The following is a 6850-nucleotide window of genomic DNA, read 5'->3' on the forward strand; positions in this document are numbered from 1 at the left end:
TCCCACGCAATCTGTGTACCCACTGTTCTTCCATTGGCTTAATTATTGATGCTTTATACAAAGCTCATCCGCTAGTTTCCTTTTTTAACTATTAAACTGCTTTAATTTCTCTGAATAAAAATCAGTCCCATTCATGGTCAGGCAGTGGTGGGGCACACCTTTAATCCTAGCCCTTGGGAGGCAGAGGCAGGTGGATCTCTGTGAGTTTGAGGCCAGCTTGGTCTACAGAGTGAGTTTCAGGACAGATTCCAAAGCTACATAGATAAACCTGGTCTTGGAAAAAAATCAAACTCATCTTAAAACTATGCTGCTCTTCTTTATTTTTTGTTACTTTTCCTTGATCACCATAAATTTTTCATTACTTAAAATTACAGCTTAGACGGGGCTTGGTTTTGATGAATTATAGCAGTTTATTTGGGTGCAAATTGTGACATCTAGCATTGTTCTAATATTAACTAAACACAAATTTAAATCCTTTTAATTTCTTTTCTGAGTCTAGGAGAGCTTCTAGTTCTATTTATTTCCTCTTGCACTTAGTCTTTTTGGAATTACAGGCCTGCATATATCACCACTGTAAGTTCAAAATTCTTAATGGACAGGGTATTATTGTGTCTTTTATTGAATTTGACCTGTCCTTGGGATATAATTTTCCGTTGCGGCTGATGTAGGCTGTAATTATAAAGACATATATTCAGCTGAAAAAGCAGCATCTAAGAAATCAGCAGACAAATAAGAAAGTACAGCAGGTCCTTGAATGGAACAAGAAATCCCATTTTCTTACTTTTAGCAATAATGAACACTCCACTAAAAGGATTTTGACTCATGAAAATGTTCCATTACAAAATAGCAAGAAAGAAACAGAGCATTCCAGACACACACATTAGTTTTTCTAATTGGAAAAATAGGGATGCAAGTTTGTGTGTATAAAAAGGTAGACAAATCAAGATCACAAGAGTCCTTCCTTTAAACGAAGTTGAAACCTTGAGTTTTACCTCTATGAAAGAGAAAAGCTGATATTCACCATATTTTATTTTTTATATAAAACATTAAAAAGATGAGGTATATTTTAATCTTTTATCAAAGAAAATGATACTAGGTTCTAGGTACAAGAAGAGTCACGGTCATGGAGAGCAGAGGAATGTCAGTGATCCAAATTGCAGTAGTTTTTTTTTTTTTTTTAACTCTGTCCTCCTCAAACTTCTCTAATAACTTTCCAATGAGTTATTAAAATGTGTACCTTTCCATTTTGCCTATTCACCGTAGATCCCCAAACTTATTGGTATAAATAAAATGATCTTCACATCATAGAAACAACAAAATGTCTATACAAGAAGCAAAGATGGGACCACCTAACAAATTCTGTCATCATTCATCCATCACCCACACTTAAGTGAAAAATCCATTAAGAGACCTATTTGACTAGAAGTCTATTGTATGTGTCTTCTCTCTTACAAGGAGAACTGCACACCCATAGAAGAGTTTCGAAACATCACTAGTATTAGTATTCCAGTGAGATTGTTATCAATCAGTGACACAGAGACTGGCCCCTACTCAGAAACAATCTAAAAGGAGAAAAGTGGGCCAGAACACAGTCTTCAGTGTCAAAAGGAAAGATCTTTTCTTGAGAATCTCTTTCCTGGAAGATCTTCTAGTTCTCCTGTATCCTGGCTTTCACCCTGAAGCAACGAACAGTAGAGTCAGTAAAGCAGGGACTAAAATAGGAAGAGAAGCTTCAGTCTCTCACAGCACTGATGTAAATTACAGAGTCAGACCCATCTTGAGAATGACAGTGATTCTTCTGAAGGATTGAGAGGAAAGGGATTGGTATAGAATGTGAAAACCTAAAATTGAAGACCAAATCAGACACTCTTGAAAAGCTTCCTGTTCATCCTGTGATATATCTGTAGAACATTTTTCAGCTTCTGTCTACGCTTATAAATCATCTGCAAGCAATACAATTTTTTTCTTTCCTTCCCAATTCTTATATGCTTGAACTTCTTTTATGCTTTAGCTAGCCAGCCATACACTACTACTTGCTGTGGAATACGGTTCTGTATGCTGTGAATATGTGTTGCTCTGATTGGTTGATAAATAAAATGCTGATTGGCCAGTAGCCAGGCAGGAAGTATAGGCAGGATAAGCAGACAAAGAGAGTTCTGGGAAGAGGAAGGCCGAGTCAGGAGACACAAGCCCGCCTTCCAGGGAGCAGCATGTAATGGCACACAGGTAAAGCCATGGAAAATGTGGCAATATATAGATTAATGTAAATTGGCTGAGTTTAAGTGTAAGAGCTAGTCACTAGTAAGCCTGAGTTATTGGCTGAGCAGTATTAATTTATATAAGCTTCTGTGTGTTTACTTGGGTCTGAGCAGCTGTGGACCGGCAGACACAGGAAAACTTCAGTTACAACTACTGACAACTACAGTGTCAGCTGCATTGTTACATTTCCCAAACTCAGGAAAAATTCAACAGTAATTTCTCCAGAATCTAATATTTTTACAAATGTGTGTAGATGTAACCAACCGTCTTATTAAATAAGAAACACAGAGCCGATTCAGAGAAGAAAGCCAAGAGGTCAGAACTAAGAGCCTTACCCTTCCTGCTTCAGCTATCCTGCTTCAGCCAAGAGAGCTCTCCAAAAAAGAGGCCTACTTCCTGTGTGTATGTCTTTAAATATAATAGCTGTTCTGCCTTCTCATTGGTTGTAAACCTAAACATGTGACTGCCTTGTCATTGCCTGTATGTACCGCCCTCCAGGTCCTTAAAGGCGTGCGCCACCACCGCCACGCACTTGCTATGGCTCTAAAACTCTGACCCCCAGGCAACTTTATTTATTAATATACAATTAAAATCACATTTCAGTACAAGTAAAATACCACCACATTTGTGTTGTCAAAATTTTCTTTTCAAATTAAGGAAATTTTAGTGTCATAAAAAAAAATCTTGATCAAAGTACGTGTGCTGAATTTTAACAAATGTGTTTTTATATCACTTGATAAACATATTACATGTACACATACAATTTTCTAATATGTATTATACTGAATATACAATACATAAATTCTTCAGTCTTAAATATAAATATTCATATGTTTCCAGCCATTATCTACAATGTGAAGTAAAAATCTGTATATAAATTTACAAATATCAATAAATTACATAAAATCAAGTAATATCTTGTGTCTCATTGTTGGCCAGTAAGTTTTCCTTGTTTTAATGATTTGCTGGGGTTTGGAAGGAAGTGTGTGTTGTGTGTGTGTGTGTGTGTGTGTGTGTGTGTGTGTGTGTGTGTGGTGAGTGTGTTATACATGTATGTATGTCCTCATTTTCTTTTATTTTCATACAATATATTTTGATCGTCCTTTTGCCTCCCTCCCCTCCCCCACATCCTACCTCCCTTCTTACCCTCCTAACTCCATGTTCCCTCTTTTTCTCTCTGTCTCAAACCACCCACTCAAAAACAAAATAAAAATCCAAACAAAACCACAACAACCAATGAGACAAAAAAAAAATCCCAAGCAAAACAAACCAAACCCCAAAGTCACCCCTCCAACTCCCTCTACATAAAATAAAGCATGGAGTTTGCTGTGGCAATTTAAAACTTGGGCCAATATAACACCTATACCCTTTGTAAGTAATATGTTATATGTTATCATGGTTACTGGTTTTCAGGTGAGCAAAGAAATACTTTAGAATAATGATAATTTACCTCAGGATCATTAAGCTGATGGAGGTTATGTTTCCTACACAGATGTCTTGGAATTCCTGCAATTATCTTAGACTGTAAATGGAATTATGTGCTCATTATACCTCTATATTCACATATTGAAGTACAAACTCCCACTGTATGAGGGAATGTGGAGATCTTTAAAGAGGTGTTTGAGTTAAATGGGGCTCTACCTAACAGCAATGGTGGGCAAAGCAGTTATATTATCCTTATACATTATACATTAGCTTGAAGCTCATTTCTAACTCTGCAAATATTTTTTAAACTTTACAAGTCCTTTTGTTCTGTTCCATTTTGTTTTTTTTTAAGGATAAACTTTGTTTTTAAGGACATTTTAGTGAAGTGATTACAGGTCTAGGATTGCTTGATAGAGAAGTTTGATTATATTTTTATGTTTACAGTGTTTTTGTTGTTTTTATAAGTCTTTTCTATTTTAAATTTAGAGGACAATGTTGAAATTTATGTTTTTCATGTATAAAATTTATGTTTCATAACAAAGATTATATATATATATATATATATACACATATACAGAGAGAGATATCATAGACAGATCAATATCGGGTATCTTCCTCTATCAAAAAATATATATACATATCTATATCTATATATATCTATATCTATATCTATATATATATATATATATATATATATATATATATATAGAGAGAGAGAGAGAGAGAGAGAGAGAATCAGTTCTTCTTTCCTGAGAGTTTTCCTGTTTATTCCTGTAAACTACATGGAATATAACTGATTTAGTATTAATGTCATTTTTTTCAGACAATCTCTGCATGAACTTTGTCATCCTGGCTACCATATTTTGTGAATCATTTTCTTTCTTTAAACATCATTTTCTATCCAAACACAGTGGAAAGTTTATTTGTAGTTGCATGACTCAGTTTGATTCAGAATGTTCAAAAGTTCCCCACCTTTAAAGATATTTTAACTAGATTTCCTTACCTTATTTCAATAGCATGTTTTAAAAGACATTAACCTTGTAATTGCAGTAGAAGTGAAGGCTTGGGCTAGCAAGAGGTCTCATTGGGTAATCCACTTAGCCAGACAAACTGAGTTCCATCCCTCCATATCCACATGGTAGAAGTAGAGAACTGATTCCTACGAGTCTCCTCTGACACCTACCATGTGCCATCACACACAAATAATAATAATCATAATAAAAAATAAGAGAATGTTTAAACAATGTTTAATATTTATTGCTTATAATCAAATGTAATATTTTTTTAAAAGTAGTACACTAATAATATAAATGTATGTTTTATTCTTCATGTATTTATTTAAAGACTACTAAATCAACAGAATTTATGACAATTGTAATACATGATAAGTAATTCTAAACACCTTGTTAACATCTAGAGGAGAAACAGTGCCTAGCCTACTTTTAGAATACATTTATTGAGGAACTTTTGTGGTACGTAATAATTCAATAATTCAACATAGTGTTCTAAATAAGTTAACTCTGTATTGGATTCTCACTTAAGGCTCCAACATAATGTTTTCAATATTTTGAAGCTACATGGAGGGGCTAGAGAAATGGATTAGTCGTAAAGAGCATTTAAGGCTCTTACAGATGATGTGCAGTCACTTCCCAGAACATATATGGCTGCTCACAACCTTCTGTAATTCCAGTTTCAGGAAATCTGATGCTCTATTTTTTTTTCTTTTTACCTGCATGGACACCAAGCATGGACATGGTTCTCAAACATGCATTAAGGCAAAACATCAACACACACAAATATGAATAGATAATTATTTTGTATAAAGAAAATACACTTATTTAGACCTTTCTGAATCATACTTTCATATATCAGCACACCCAAAATAAATAAATGAATGAGTAAATAAATAAATAAATAAATCTGCTAAGTTCCAACTATTGCCAAGAACATTTTTCATCAAGGAGTACACCAAAGCTTAATTTATAACCAATTTCTTGGCAAAACACCCCAGAGCCTAATAAATCTTTACAGTCCTATTTTCAGTAATCATTATCATACTTCAATATATTAATACTGCATTAAGGAAAATAGGATCTTTTTCCATTTCACTTTGAGATCTTCATAATTGAATTGGAGGGTTTTTTCATCACTTTTTCTTCTCCTATGGTTCTACTTCACAATTTCTTATTTATAGAGCTTGATTACCACATTAGGTTAATATTTAGCATAAAGATCTTTGAAAGACATATGAAAATTCTTCTGAAATATTATGATTAAGCAGATAATGGCAATACTTTTATATCTTATTAGTATTAAAAAGAAAATGATTAAAGGCTTTAGTCATTTACTAATTATACTTAATTTACTCCAATAAAATAATTAATATTCATAACATAAAAAACTAATCATGTATAAAAAACTCTGAGGCATATATCAAAATAAATAAACTTAGCATAGTATTTTTTCTAGAAAATTCTTTCTAACCTTTAAGAAACTTGATGAAGTCAGAGTGTGTAATTGTGGAAACATTTCATGTGTTCACTGGCTAGTAATACAGTTTGTTCTTTATAGGAATAAAATTTCTTCTCTAAGGAAGTTGTTATGGTATTAATTATAATGTATACTATTGATTTGTAGATCATTATCCAGAATCAAATCATAGTCAACTGTAAGGAACTTTGCAGCCAGCCATAAAAATAAGCCAAGTGCTCACTATGGTTTCTGAACACAGTATCTACCTGTGACATTACAGTTCCCATTGTGGGGATTTGTTACATATGGCCGATGAGCTGTCCCACAGTCTTCTCTTCACAGTATTTTGATTTTTGACTTGTATGGTAAGATGTTCAGCTGTACAGTTTTTGATATAATCTCTGTGGAAAAGCACATGCCACTTCTTAAGTGAAATAATACCTAAGATATAAATATATATAATTTAAGTATTAAAGAGAAAGAAAATGCTTTATGCAACATTTATGATGAGAGTTTAAGAGACATGCTCCTTCCATTTGTGAAGCTTATTGACTTCAGTGTTGAAGATGATGGTTATAATGCTATAATTCTACATCAAAATTAAAAATAGCATATACTAATATTTCTGAAGTTAGGTTGAAAATTGTCAACTCACTATAATTGCTTCTTCTAAACTTAAATTGGTCACAGCCTA

This window comes from Peromyscus eremicus, chromosome 6 (genome assembly GCF_949786415.1).
Source record: "Peromyscus eremicus chromosome 6, PerEre_H2_v1, whole genome shotgun sequence".
NCBI lineage: Eukaryota > Metazoa > Chordata > Mammalia > Rodentia > Cricetidae > Peromyscus > Peromyscus eremicus.